The sequence below is a fragment of the Notolepis coatsorum genome, assembly GCF_963971535.1.
Source record: "Notolepis coatsorum genome assembly, chromosome: 13".
In the NCBI taxonomy this organism is placed as follows: domain Eukaryota; kingdom Metazoa; phylum Chordata; class Actinopteri; order Aulopiformes; family Paralepididae; genus Notolepis; species Notolepis coatsorum.
This window is the reverse complement of record NC_140177.1, coordinates 113,729,847-113,744,655: the sequence shown is the minus strand read 5'-3', so window position 1 is coordinate 113,744,655 and position 14,809 is coordinate 113,729,847.

The window sequence follows — 14,809 nt, the reverse complement described above, 5'->3', positions numbered from 1 at the left end:
TTCAAGTTTCAAGTTCAAGTTCAAGTTTCTTTAATAGTTGTCATACAGAAGTACAGAATACTTTTATACAAAATGCTTCTTACTGTTGCGCTCCAGAGACTGTGCAAGACAAGATAAGTATGAAATAAAATAACATAGTAAAATTAGAAGTAAAAAAAATGAGGTCACAGTGTTCAGTTTAGACATATGTACAGTGTTCGATGCAGAATAGACGTAGTTACCATACAATATACAATACTGTGCAGTGTACTAATATACAATACTATATAGTGCAAGGCAGAAATGGAGAAATGGGACGAGGTGCAATTTAGGTACAATTCACAGTAGGTGTACGAGTTGTAGTGCAAATCCTTTATCAATAAATATAAAGTGTAAGTGTGTTTGTGTGATCTAAAGTGTGGAGAGTGGGTGCTGCAGTGTGTTGTTTGTTTGAGTGAGTGTGTGCGTGTGGGTGTGTGTGCTGTGTGCATTTGATGGTTGTTGCATAGTGATTATTGTTCGTTTAGCAGCCTGATGGCCTGGGGATAGAAGCTTCTTCTGAGTCTTTCTGTGCTCGCCTTAAGACTCCGGTATCGCTTGCCTGACCGCAGCAGTTCAAAGAGGCAGTTGTTCGGGTGGCTCGAGTCCTTAATAATTCTCTTAGCCTTCCCCTTGCACCGCTTGTTGTAAATGTTCTGGAGGGTGGGAAGCCCCCCTCCAATTGTGCGTTCGGCTGAACGTGTCACTCTTTGTAGTCTGCTACGGTCTTGTGCAGTGCTATTCCCAAACCAGGAGGTGATGTTGCCGGTCAGGATGCTCTCTATTGTACATGAGTAGAAGTTCCTAAGTTCCTAAGTTCTCTAAGGCTTTACATATTACGGCAGCATTAATGTACCCCAGGAAGAAACAGGGTTAACTAGACGGGAACTCAAGAGGCATGACTGTTGTGAAGGGCCAGATTAAAGCTGAGAATCGACATTCATTGTTTTATATACATTGTATATTATTTATATATACACGGTATATCCCTTTAAACCGGTGTTCGAACCATAGTAATATTCGCTCTCCTTATTGGATAGCGCCCTAGGCGCCAGCCCGCAAGCCCCCAACGTCAGGTTCAAAGACAAGCTCAGGCATGTCGTAACATGCCCGGAGACAGCGTATTGATTCCAGACAAGAACTGAGGTTTGGGACTAGATAATCACTTAAGTATATATACGGCGCAGGTGCGCACAGCAGCACTTCGTTCATCAAGTTCATCCCGAGTCAGCGGGTAGTGAAGTGAGCAACCGTGCGTTGAGAACACGTGCGAATAGAATAGTAAAGTGTCAGAGTTTAATGCAGTAACGTCAAGTTCGACCTAGTTTAATGTGAAGTAAATAGTCGTTCATTTATTGTATATCGTGCAACCCAGTTCGTTCGTGTGTAGCATTACCTAATGGTCCGTTCGTGTTAGCTAGTGAACCTTAGCCAGGGTGCGTGGCCTAAATACATTGCCAGTACCCGAGGAGGCCTAGTCGGAGAACCGTTGGACATGTGCACAGGAGAACCAGCGGCGGCGATTGCAGAACCATTACTGGTTGGATTATATTGATTTGGAACGTGTTACCCGGAGAAGAGCCTCGTTGATTTCCACTATCGTTTGGGATTTAACCTCGTGAGGATTACACTCGGGCTGGCCTCATGGACAGAGGCTGGCTAGCTATCATCGTTTGCTATTGAGCATTGGATTACAGTTATTGCTTTTGCTGCTGATCATTGGATTTACAAGGACTGGCTTCTGTACGTGGAGTCCCTTTATTCTTCATTGAATCAGACTGAGTATCCGAACATTCCTCTATCCTCTAGACCTTACAACTCTGAGAGGAACCCAGTGTCTCCAGGCGGTACCAGCGTTGCCTTCTATAATTGTTATTATACGCCAGGTGGCGTCAACCTAGTACCCATCGTAGGAATCCTGCTATTCCCAGTGACTCATGCTACTGACTGACTTTATGCATATTCTTCGCCATACAAGCGCGACCCTAATTCTCATTCTGTAACCTAATGTTGCATAATAATAAAATACCCTCAAATACTATTTCTTTGTCAATGCCGTGTTCTTATGAGTGTTCACCATCTATATTCGATGTACTGTCTGGCCAGTAATTAAAGTACATACCTAGCAGTGGTTTAATCTATCACAATCTTTAATACAGTCAGGGTTTTGTAACCCCTCAGTTACAATTGGTCCTTCGAGCCGGAGGGTATCAGTAATAATTAATATCATATTAATATTGACATGGCCAGCGGTGGACACTCTCCAAACGGCTCCCCCAAGCTAGAGCGCCCGCAGCGCACCAAGCCCTGTCAGCGCCCGATCACCTCCATCAGTGTCATCCCCCAGCGAGGCTGACCAGAGACTGGCGCAAGCCTTAATCGCCACGCTGACAGCTTCAACCAAAAGAGACCGTATCCAGGGTGAGCTCGACCGCCTCCAAGCGCAACAACAGAGTGCGCGCGAACAGTCTGCAGTGGAGCGCGAACACTCTGGAGCGGAACGAGAGCGCCTCCACGCGCAACTCCAAGCACAAGCCCTTAGTGAGCGCGAACACTCTGCAGCGGAACGAGAGCGCCTCCAAGCGCAACAACAGAGTGAGCACGAACGCATCAGACTGGAGGAGAGGCGCCTCCAGACTGAAGAGAACATTCAGCGAGAACACGCCAATGCACAGCGCGACGCCGCCAACGCGCAACGCGATGCACAGCGCGACGCCGCCAATGCACAGCGCGAGATGGAAAGAGACCGGCTGCAGGCGCAGATGATAGAGCAATTGATCCAGAGGGCGACCCCCCACTCCTCCACGCGGAGCTCCCAGAGATCGTCACGACACGGGTCGAGGGCACCTTCCCCTCGCCGACAAATCTACACAGGACCCAGCCAACAGGAAGAACCTGCCTACGTCGCCGAGCCCCCTCCCCGACCGATCTACATGGGACCCAGCCAGCAGGAAGAACCTGCCTACGTCGCCGAGCCCCCTCCCCGACCAGTCTACACGGGACCCAGCCAGCAGGAAGAACCTGCCTACGTCGCCGAGCCCCCTCCCCGACCAGTCTACACGGGACCCAGCCATCGGGAAGATCCCGCCTACGTCGCCGAGAAACTAACTAAGAGACTCCAGGACCTAGCGGAGGACGGGGGAGGACATCAAGCCCACCGGCACGAACCTATCTTGGACCAGGAGGCCCAGTACAGCCCCGACCCCAGCCCCGAGCCACTGCGTTACGAACCCCCGACCCAAACCAGGGTTGAGTTTAATACACAGTCAGCACCGAGGAGCAGCACCTGGGGGCCCGGCCTCTGGTACCCACCCAGCACTAACCCACTACCCCACGTACGGGGAGACTCGCCAAGGAGGCCTCTCCCCCTACGCTCATCGGTGTCCCAGCCATCCATGGCGTCTTACCTTGGAACACCGACGTTCCCAGACTTTACGCGCGAGGACAGAGCACAGTACACAGAATTACGCATGTGTTTAGAGACTATAATGTCCGATGTCCACGACGAGTCTTATAAATATGCCATCCTCCTCAAGCATCTCAAGGTGCCCAGAGCGCATAACATAGCGCTGGCATATTCAAACTCAGGAAACCCCTACTCAGATGCTCTGGTGGCCCTCGACGCACGCTATGGACGCATATGGGATTACGTGATCCAAGAAATACGAGATATCGACCGCCTCCCCCCAGCCAAAGACAATAGAGCACTCGATGACCTCTCTATCAAGGTACAATCCCTTGTGGGGATGCTGGGGTCACAAAAGGAGAAGGGGAGATATGAACTGTATGCAAATTCTAACGTGGAGCGGATACTGGAGAAGCTCCCTCCAGCCCGTCAAGAGCGTTTTCGGCGGCAGAAAGACCACAGTGACCCCAACGGCCCAGAACCATCCCTCCTAGACCTGGCTGATTTCCTCGCCAGGGAGGTCAGCAGTCTACGATTGGACACATTCGTGTGGAGTGGCTCTGACCCTAGAGATGGACCGAGAAGGTTCAACGACAACCGCCGGTCCGTGACCGTGATGCACCAGGCCGAGGTGGTGTCACGGCACATGAGCCACAACCCCCACAAGGAGAAGTGGAAGGCTGTCTGTCAGTACTGTGACAGTGAACACCAGCTGTCACAGTGCGACGCCTTCAAAGACTTAACCACAGCCGAAATAAGCCAGTGGCTTAAGGACAAACGCCGCTGCTTCCGCTGCGCGCGCGGCCACATGGCAGCCGAGTGCCGCCTGAAGAAAAGATGCGGCAAGTGTGACGGCGCCCATCTAGACGTCCTGCATGAGAACAACAGGCGTTTGCCAGGAAACCAAAGTAGGCCCGTCACGGTGATGTACCAGGCCGAGGCGGTGTCACCACAGACCAGTCCTGAAACCACCCCCTGGTGTCCTGACTGTTGCAGCAGACACGGGGACTCACGGTGCCACCCGCACTACCGCGAGTCGGCGCCACCACCGACCAACAACTCCCTCGCCAAAGAGGAAGGGCATATCGCATGTACTTACTGCGACGGCGGACACTGGCTGGCACAGTGCGACGAATACAAGACACTGAACCCCGCCGAAATTGATCAGTGGCGTGAGGCGTACATGGCGGGCGCCGCTCACCGCGCATCACTGTGCGGGGCCCACCAGCGAAGATTAGCCCGACAAGACAACCGACCAACAGGAGTGCTCCACATAGACCCCAAGCATAGCGGGAGCCCCCGAGTGCTCATCAAAGTGGTCAGAGTGCTCCTGAGCTACGAGGACAAGGTCCTGGACACTTACGCCATCCTAGATGATGGGTCGGAAAAGACTCTCCTCCTCGCTTCCGCCGCAGCCCAGTTGGGCCTGCGGGGTACCAAAGAAACAATGACAATCCATACTATTCAGCGAGACCTGAAAACCATAAAGGGCAAGAACGTCTCATTCACAATAGCAGCGGTCGGGCAGCCCAAGAAGCGGTACAGCATCACTAAGGCATTTACAGGCCATGACATAGGTCTGTCAAGCTACAACTACCCCATCCCACAGCTGATGGCGAAGTACGCGCACCTACGCAGACTACCTATACCGCTCATCGACGGCGCCACACCGACCCTGCTCATAGGCTCCGACCACGCGGACCTCATTGTCCCAATCGAGGCGGCCCACATCGGACCCAAAGGATGCCCAGTCGCGGTCAAGACCCACGTCTACACGCTGCCTGTACGCAAAGGTGAGCGACACAGGCCACTCTCTCGTACAGCCCGTTGAGAGGCTATTGACATTAGACGAGAAGCCTGGGAGAGAACCGTGGGCTCAAGAAGAGGGAGTTCCGAACTCCACCCCCCTCAGCTGCGCTCCAAGAGACGTAGCTGACCTCGAACCCAGCACCCCAAACTACCTCTTGATGGGGCGGCCGGAACCGGCCCCTCCTCAGACGGGGTACAGACCGAACAAGAGGAACAGACGGAGGATGTGGAGACACAGCCAAGCACAGATCAACCAGTCTCGGGCCCGCTTCCTCCTAAGCGACCTACCATCCCTTCCAGCCCGTCAGAAGCGGGTCAAGGACAGGGACAACCTGAAGGTGGACACAGTCGTTATGATCATGGACCAGTCACTACCCCGAGCTGCGTGGCCGGCCGGCCGCGTAAGCAAAGTGATCACTGGTGCCGACGGGAAGGTCAGAGCGGCAGAAGTTATTGTCCAAGGGCGGACTTACACCCGACCCGTGGCGAGGCTGATAGAGTTGCCGGAGATACCTGACTCCCCTGATGATGATCATGACCCACTGACTTTGTAGATTGCCCTACTCCTCACAACAGATACTGAGCAGTTGACTGGACTATTAATCTGTCTCCCTTAACTAATTAGGTGCGGACTAATTAGGAGGCGGCTGTTGTGAAGGGCCAGATTAAAGCTGAGAATCTACATTCATTGTTTTATATACATTGTATATTATTTATATATACACGGTATATCCCTTTAAACCGGCGTTCGAACCATAGTAATATTCGCTCTCCTTATTGGATAGCGCCCTAGGCGCCAGCCCGCAAGCCCCCAGCGTCAGGTTCAAAGACAAGCTCAGGCATGTCGTAACATGCCCGGAGACAGCGTATTGATTCCAGACAAGAACTGAGGTTTGGGACTAGATAATCACTTAAGTATATATACGGCGCAGGTGCGCACAGCAGCACTTCGTTCATCAAGTTCATCCCGAGTCAGCGGGTAGTGAAGTGAGCAACCGTGCGTTGAGAACACGTGCGAATAGAATAGTAAAGTGTCAGAGTTTAATGCAGTAACGTCAAGTTCGACCTAGTTTAATGTGAAGTAAATAGTCGTTCATTTATTGTATATCGTGCAACCCAGTTCGTTCGTGTGTAGCATTACCTAACGGTCCGTTCGTGTTAGCTAGTGAACCTTAGCCAGGGTGCGTGGCCTAAATACGTTGCCAGTACCCGAGGAGGCCTAGTCGGAGAACCGTTGGACATGTGCACAGGAGAACCAGCGGCGGCGATTGCAGAACCATTACTGGTTGGATTATATTGATTTGGAACGTGTTACCCGGAGAAGAGCCTCGTTGATTTCCACTATCGTTTGGGATTTAACCTCGTGAGGATTACACTCGGGCTGGCCTCATGGACAGAGGCTGGCTAGCTATCATCGTTTGCTATTGAGCATTGGATTACAGTTATTGCTTTTGCTGCTGATCGTTGGATTTATAAGGACTGGCTTCTGTACGTGGAGTCCCTTTATTCTTCATTGAATCAGACTGAGTATCCGAACATTCCTCTATCCTCTAGACCTTACAACTCTGAGAGGAACCCAGTGTCTCCAGGCGGTACCAGCGTTGCCTTCTATAATTGCTATTATACGCCAGGTGGCGTCAACCTAGTACCCATCGTAGGAATCCTGCTATTCCCAGTGACTCATGCTACTGACTGACTTTATGCATATTCTTCGCCATACAAGCGCGACCCTAATTCTCATTCTGTAACCTAATGTTGCATAATAATAAAATACCCTCAAATACTATTTATTTGTCAATGCCGTGTTATTATGAGTGTTCACCATCTATATTCGATGTACTGTCTGGCCAGTAATTAAAGTACATACCTAGCAGTGGTTTAATCTATCACAATCTTTAATACAGTCAGGGTTTTGTAACCCCTCAGTTACAATGACCATACACGTTATCACACTCAAAGGAAATGAAAAGGTGGGCCCACTTTACCTAACAAAAGTCCTAAACTAATGCCGGCATGTAATGTTTATGGGGTACCCCTATGAACTGTAGTTAGCAACCTTAGCTTCGCCAGTAGGCCACGCCACACTGTGTACTGTGCAATAAGATCCTGAGCACCGAAGCGCCAGTGTACTCAACCAAGATGGCGGCCTCGCCGCACCACCACTGTCCGGGTTGTAAGATGGCGTCGAACGCTCTCGTCCCCGGAGCTAGCAAGCTGTGTTAGGCTGAGGGGGCAGTAGCGTGCTGGAGGCGCGTGCTGGGTGATGGCGACCTCTGCTGGACGGGACGAACTCCTGTGCTAGGCTGACGACCGCCGGTGCAGAGCAGATGTAGACCACCGGCGAAGACAGGCTGCTGGCTGCCGGTGCTGGGTTGACGCGCAATAATAACCTGGGGCTACCTTAATTGAAGCTACTCTGTGGGTCCTAGACAGCCCTCCTGCTATTCGGTTATACTGTTAACGCAACGTGGCTGGCTACACCACCGGTCTCTTCAGTGCCTCGCGCCCGGTAGTCTACTCAAGTCAGACGGAGCCGTTAGCGGCATGCTAATATACCGCACACAGTAACTACTATAACCCGATAACGTTAGATGTTAGTCTCGTTAGCTTAGACGTTAGTCCTTGGGTTCGGTTTCTCTTACTCACACACTATCACGGATACTTCTAGGATAACCCGTCACTAGCAAGTATGTCTCATCACCCGTCGCTCGCTCCGGCGGGGCTCTCTGGCTTCACTTCTTTAACGGGGCTATTCCAAAGCACCTCCCGTTGTAGCTGCGACCGTTCACTGCTACATCCAACGCCGAAGAGGCTGGCTCTCCCCACTTCCGTTTCAGTTGACTTGCTTCTCTGCCTCTCTCCCTGCCACCGCCGCCCCCTGCTGGTACCGCCAACTAGCCCCACAGGAAGAACTGGGTGGATTGAATATGATCCAGTCTACTGTTTATAATCCATATTCCAGCCGGTGAGAGAAGGAGAAACTCGCGTCATTGTTCGAGAGAATATCAATGGAAACTAGTTAATATGTCTTTGTGCACAAAGGGGAGATAAAGGGCAAGTCAGCACTTCTGAATAATAGTCGAATATTCAGGGTGCTACATATATATATATTAGTGCTGTCAAACGATTAAAATATTTAACTCGATTAATCGCATGATTGTCCATAGTTAACTCGCGATTAATCGCAAATTAATCGCATTTTTTTTTTTTTTTTTTTACCTTAAACGGATCTTTTTCAAGTTCCAAGTTTTAATACTCTTATTAACATGCGAGTCAACAAATGCTTGCTTTATGCAGCCATTTAACACAAAAGGATGACCCTCATGCATTGCAAATTTGCATCAAATTCAAAACAGAGTGATGCACAAAATAACTTTAAAATAATAATTTAAAACAATGAATAAAGTGTGCATGAAATAATAGGGGAAAGAAAACCTTAGGAACTTGTTACATTCACACACACAAGGGCTGATTAATCACACACCCCCCTCTCCCACTCACACACACACTCTCCCATCTCTCTTTCTCTCTTGCCCCTTCCTCATCTCTCTCACCCCCCTCTCTCTCTATATCTCACACACACACACACACACACACACACACACACACACACACACACACACACACACACACACACACACACACACACACACACACACACACACACACACACACACACACACACACACACACACACACACACACACACACACACACACACTTCAGAAACAAACATAGTATCAATGAGAGCATCAATAATACACCTGAGTGAAGTCTAGTAAAAAAAATTTTTTTTTTTTAGTTAATCTTGAGTTAAAAAAATTTGTGGCATTAATAGAATCGGGAGTTAACGCGTTAATATCGCGGTAAATTTGACAGCCTTAATATATATATATCATATATAGGTGCGGCTGAGTGGCGCAGTGGGCAAGGCGCTCGCCACTAACGCAGGAGATGCTGGTATCGAGCCCAGCTCTCGGCGTTGCTACCGGCTTGGCCGGCCGTGCCGGTGGGTGGGGATTGGACGTTGTGGACAGCGACTCCTACAGGTCGGTTGGGTGACGCCGGTGTGGCGGAAACAGGAAGTATCGGGGGCAGCGTGAGCCTCCCACGCTTTACTCCTCGCCACTGAGAGTTCGAGCTGCTGTGGTGAAAAGATGCGACAGGCTGCCTCCTCGTGTACTGGAGGGGACACGTGATGCAAGGCTTCTATCCTCACTACAGCCAACCAGTGGGAGGCATAGTCTAGCAACGTTCAAGACAGGGGAGGGAAGAATTGGAAATACGAAATTGGGATGGGAGAAAAATAGAAAATGGGGAGAAAAAGTGGATACAAAAATATATATATCATATATAAACTTCATTTGTATAGCACCTTTCATACAAAAATTGCACCTCAAAGTGCTTCACAGCAGTAAATAATTTGCACAAAATTGGCAGATCAATGCATAAAGTGCAGACATATAAAACAAGAATAAAATAGATAAATGGTAAATGGCTGCATTTATATAGCACTTTTATCCAAAACGCTTTACAATTTGTTCCTCACATTTGACCAATTCACTCACACATTCACACACCGATGGCAGAGGCAACCATGCAAGGTGCCAACCTGCACATCGGGAGCAATTAGGGGTTAAGTGTCTTGCTCAAGGACACTTCGACACACTGCCCGGGAGGAGCGGGAATCGAACCGTGAATCTCCGGATTACCAGACGACTGCTCTACCTCCTGAGCCACTGTCGCAGCATGGACAAGGTAAGGCAAATCACATAGTTTGACAACTATTCATCATTGTATTTTCTCCAATGATAACGGGACAAAATTATATCAGTTGTACAACTCATCCAAATAACAGCACTTTACACACCTTCAATTTGTTGTTATAAAACAGTGCTACTTAAACTATGGCTCAGTCTAGACCAAACTGGGTGGGCTTGTTCCTGGTGGGTCCCTACATGTCATGTGTACTAGAATATGAGCCTGATTATTTCTGGCGGGTCCCTACATGTCATGTGTACTACAATATGAGCCTAATTCCTACAGGATGCCCCCCCCCCCACACACACACACACACTCACCACACACTGAGTAATGATTGGCTCACATTACACTTCCTCATCATGCAACGGAACCAAAACCAGTGTGTCAGGCTAACATCTCTTAGCTGTTCAGGTTGAGACATGCTGGAGTAGCAGGGAAGGGTCACTATAACTTTGACGACGTTGGAAGAAATAAAACGACAACAAAAACAGTCCCACACAGTACTGTCCTGTATATATCACAGTACCACACAGTACTGTCCTGTATATATCACAGTACCACACAGTAGGCTACTGTCCTGTATATATCACAGTACCACACAGTACTGTCCTGTATATATCAGTGGTTCTCAGAGTGGGGTCCGGAGCCTCCCAGGGGGCCTTGAGGGGGTTTCCTGGGGGGGTTTCCTGGGGGGGGGGGGGGTCTCCAGAAAAAATGGGGAATTGTTTACTTTCACTAACACTAGAAGTTAGCCAAAGGAGAGAATGTATTTAAGAATTTATCATCTTAAAGGACACTTATTTGCCATCTCCCCCAGACTTAGACCAGAAGATTGATGTCAGTTTCATCTCTGTGTGTCCTGTACCCCTGGAGAGAGGCTAGCCTAGCTTAGTACAAGGACTGAAAGCAGTAGGGAACAGCTAGCCTAGCTCCGTCAAAAGTGAAGAAATACAACTTCCAACAACTCCAAGTCTGACACACAGAGATTCAATTGATATCAATGTTCTTCTGAGTCTGAGTCTGGGGGAGATGTCAAATAAGTGTAAGTGCATTTCCCATAATGTGGGCGTGTTCCTTTATGGGGCGAGGCGTATGCATGGAAGGTGCAGAGAAAATCGACTTGAACTCTACTATGACATGAGAGAAAAGGAGAAGTAGGAGGAAGGCGAGGCCCAGGTTGAATGTGTGTTTTGTTGCAGGAGGCGGCCGCATGCCTCCCCCCACGCCCCTCCTTTCAGCTCAACACAGGCCTTTTGTTCCATTCTGCTCCAGGACTCCACGACAGGCTCGTGTCTTTGTGTCCCCTCTTCTTCCTTTTTATCTTCCTCTTGTTGACTCTTTCTTCAACAGTCACTAGACACCAGAACAATTTCTTTGGCACTGCTGCCCCCCCCCCCCCCCCCCCCCCCCCCCACATGGGAGAAATTGCAGTCCTCTTTAGTGCTGCGAAAGTTTAGCAGAGTGTGTGGGGACAAACAAGGCCCTCTTTCTCCTTCTCTGAGGTAAAAGTGGAAATAGTGACGCATGTCTGTAACTTGGTTATGCCCAGAGAACCTACACACACAGAGAGAGAGAGAGAGAGAGAGAGAGAGAGAGAGAGAGAGAGAGAGAGAGAGAGAGAGAGAGAGAGAGAGAGAGAGAGAGAGAGAGAGAGAGAGAGCGAGCTCCCTGGAGATGTAGAAGTGAGATTGTGGAGAGAGAGAAAGAGAGAGAGCACAGAGGTGCACTAAACGGGGGGGATTATGGCTCCTCCGTCCAGATTAAGTCTGGGACAAGAATGCACTTTCAAACCTTTTAGGAGATTAATCTAAGGAGGGAGAAACACTGCAATGTCTGTTTTTCCGGGGAACAACGACTTTGAGGGAATGAATTTGGGTTTTCCTGTCTAGATTAGTTTGGACTTCAGCTGCTATTTAAAGTAACAGGGAGTCTCTGGGGAGCAGTGTAATTATACAGTGACATCTGGAAATTATAATAATACACTGTGTGAAAGTCAGCGTTGGAGCCAAAAACAATGAAAAGTACATTTCGCTGCAAATTGTACGGAGCTCGTGTTCACCGCAGTGTGTGTAAACACAGGGCCGGCCGACCTGTTATGTTGCTTTGTTTAGCGTGTAGTGATGCTAGGACCTATAGTGCACCTTCTGACAAGCGTTCTGCAGAAGGTTACTTTCTAAATGTAATCCATTACAGATGAGTGAGAGTCCGGACTTCCGGTTTACGATCAGATCGGATGGCGGCGTAGTTTTTCCGAACTCTGTGACCACTTCACTTTTATATTGATTACGATTGATGACGTTAATTTTACGACATACTTTCACATAATACATCGCAGAGATGGCGAAACAAATATCGAACAAGAAGGGGACATTAAATGAGGTGGACGTTGAATGTATCAGGTATTTGTTCCATGCTGAGCTAGATACTAGCATGCTCCAGCTAACAGACTGGACTCGCTCCAGGAGGAAGTAGCTAGCGTGACCACGCGGCTATCTGTGGAAGAAGGGATGGCAGAGGTTGCGGTCGTGGCTGAAACCAATTCCACAGAGATCTCGGCGATTGAAGATAAATTCCTTTTTTACGAAAATAAGATCGCTGACCTAGAATAGAAGGTGCAACGTTAGAATCTACGGCTTGCCCAAGGACATTGAAGACGATGCGCCGATTCAGTATCTCGAAAAGATGATTCCACAATGGTTTCCGACCGTCTCTAAACCGGAGATTGAGCGGGCGCATAGAATATTCAGGAACGGCCCCCCGGAGAAGGGCGAACGTCCACACGCTTTTATTTTTTGCTGCCTGCGGTTCCCTACACGACAGGCTATTCTACGAGAGGCCATGAAACACCCTCTAAAAGTGGGTAATTATACCCTCAGATTCGCCGCGGATTTCAGCAACCATACCGCCAGACGTCGCAGGGCCTTCTCTAAGGCTATGGGAATTGCTCAGAAGAAGGGCATAGAAGTCTACCTAATATACCCTGCGACTCTGAAGATCAAGAGGGGCCACGGAGCTGTCTCCTGCAACCACCTATTCACATCGCCGTCGGAGGCGGAGAGGTTCCTTCGACGCGACACGACGTCCCCCCCGTCCGAGGATGGTGAGCCTGTCCCGGCGGAGCAGGCAACGGGCACCGGGGAGTGACAGGCCTCGGAGCCTTGGTATGCTAAGTGTGTGCTAGGCTAACTTTCGGGCTCTCTCAGCTAACTCTAACGTTCCACTCGCCTACCACGGCCTTTCGGCCCATCAGAACGGTAACACTCATGGTTTATCTACGCTGTATATTTCCAGAAATGGGTATGCACATTGACTATTTTCAAGTATAATTCAGACGACTTGTGCTTTTTAACGCATTGGTCTTTTTATTGTCTGAGCATTGAACTTCGCACTGGGCTTCGCATTGACTGTTATGCTGCATATTGTCTTTTTTCAAGTATTGCACTTGGCCGAACTGTGCCTCGCAGGTTTCACTCAAATGAGCCATGTGTTAACGTATCTGCCGGTCGAGGGGGATGGCCCTCTCTTGGCGGAGCTATCTACGTGAAACAGGATAACAGGCCTTGAGCCTGATTAAGCTAAGATCAAGGCATGCTGGTTGTCCAGCTCTCCTAGCTAACATTACCAATGCCACGTGTCTACCATGACTTTTTTGCTCCGGCTGAATGATTACACTCAAGGTTTGTATCCTTTGTGTTTTCTCAATGACGGGTACGCATGTTGCCTTTTCTCAAGTTCAACTCAGACGAGCTATGTTTTAATGCACCTGTTGTTATTGTCTGCACTTTGACCTTCGCATTGAACTCTGCATAGATTTCTTCTCTCAGTTGAGTGAAGTGGTTTCCTTTTTTCTAAATTGTTACAATATTTCTTACAAGTTATTAGTATGGTTAAGATACATAATGTTGTTGTGGTTGCTGTGCTCGGTCAAGGTTGACCAAGTGATGATTGATCGATACTTTGACTCGCTGGGGTGCCGGACTCAGGGCCCTCGAGGGTTGGGGATCGTGGCTGCGGGGGGTGATGATGGAGGGGGCTTGGGATGTTAACTGTACGGTCTGTCTCATTTATTGTCTAGTCATTGTTGTGTTAAGTTAATGTTTTGGGATGTCTTTTTATGTATTATTATTATTATTATTGTGTTGTGAGATGTTTTGTTTCATGTTTGAAAAACAAAATTAAAAAGATTTGATCACAAAAAAAAGACGATTGAGAGTCCCTGCTACCAAACTGGCATCAGTGATATTACTAGGGCTGTCCCCGACTAAGGATTTGTATAGTCGACTTGTAGTCGACGAAATCAGCCGATAGTCGACTATTAGTCGACTGTGAAAAAAGAAGAAAAAAAAAGTATAAAATATATATATATATATATATTTTTTTCATCATACCATTTGGGCTGTGGGGGTGCTTAATGTCTGAAGGAGTCGACAGAAGGCTTCTTGTCCTCTGCGAAAGCATGCAATTGGTCCACTGATGGATACATCTTGATATTTGTCTAGTCTAGTGTGTTCATTATGAAATACTCTTTAAGTGCCTCTGTGCCTGTTTTCTTAGGCAGTTAGGCTCTGGTATGCGTGCCATTAGCGTTAGCCACACTTCTAGGCCTCTTTTCTTTTGGAAAGAATGATAAAAAAAATTGTAAGTAAAAAAATTTATAAAATAAAAATATATATAATATGTTTTTTTTTCTTTTTTTTTACTAAGAGGTTGGCAGTTGACTACGGCTACTGTTGACAGAGTCAGTTATGGGGCGACAATAACTTGGTCATGACGACAAGGTCCTCTCACTTCAGCCTTTAATCGGCGTGGTTT